Genomic DNA, 1141 nt, shown 5'->3' with positions numbered 1-1141 from the left:
TGTGTATAAGTGTGGCGGTGGTTGGGTGGGGGGTGGAGGTGACAATGGCATGGGTGTCTGAGTCTCTCTGTCAATGTCTATACTTCATGTTCCCAGTAACTCAACCGTGCACACTTTATAATACTATTTCACCGTCTTCTTTTCTGCACTCATCCATCCCCATATCCCCTTTCTTTCATTCACAAATACATCCATTCTTTCCTTTATTCGTTCCCTGATTCACCTCTTCCTCCCTTCAAGTACCCGGTAGTTGTACCACAGCGAGCGTGTCGCTGTCACCACACGAGTGCCACGCGTCAAGGGAGATAAGTGGCCAGGGAAGATAAGAATCTCTTGAGCAGTTGGGGATTATTCCCCCTCGTGTCTTGTGTCTGCCGCTCTGTCGCTATTCATTCGCATGTCACAACTTTGAATAGAACAAAGGAGGTAAGCTGAAGAAATTTATTTGTAGTTTTATTGTGTTAGGAGGTGAAAGACCACTACTCTGGCAGTGGCAGTGGGGTACCCCATGAAAAATTAAGCTTGTGGTCATGTATTGCACTAAAGAAAAGAATCAAGGAAATAAAAAGTACAGAAAAAATGTATATGAGAAGAAATATTCAAGAGAAGTGAACAAAAAAAAAAAAAGAAGAAAGAAAAGAAAAAAAGAACAACTCCTTCACGAAAAGAAAATGGAATTATGAAAAGGAAAAAGACAAGGTCTAAAAAAAAAAAGAAAGTAAATTCAAGAAACGTAGAGAAAAGGAAAGAAATTAAAAGGACGCTAAAAAACAAATGTTTCAAAAGAAAGTATGAAAAGTAAATATCAGAAAAAAGCATCTTCAAAAGCAAAAAAATACATAAATGTACAATGTATTTAAAAAATTAATTTAAAATCAAATAATACAATGTAATAATAAAAAGTAAAGAAAAGAAAGAAAGTACCCAAAAGAAAGAAAGGAGCCATTCAGTTAAATATCTTTGGTTATAATTTTGTTCCTACACAATGATTTTCGATTGACAAAAACTTATTCTGGAAGCATTTACTTATACATATTGCTTGTTACCTTACATTTTAGGACAAGAACTGAATTTTTCTCTTTTGTCGATTTCTACTGAACAGAGCACAAAGTGAGAACACAAAGACACACACGTACACACA

This window comes from Aplysia californica, unplaced genomic scaffold, assembly GCF_000002075.1.
Source record: "Aplysia californica isolate F4 #8 unplaced genomic scaffold, AplCal3.0 scaffold00971, whole genome shotgun sequence".
In the NCBI taxonomy this organism is placed as follows: Eukaryota; Metazoa; Mollusca; class Gastropoda; order Aplysiida; family Aplysiidae; genus Aplysia; species Aplysia californica.
Note: the sequence above shows the minus strand (reverse complement) of the source record.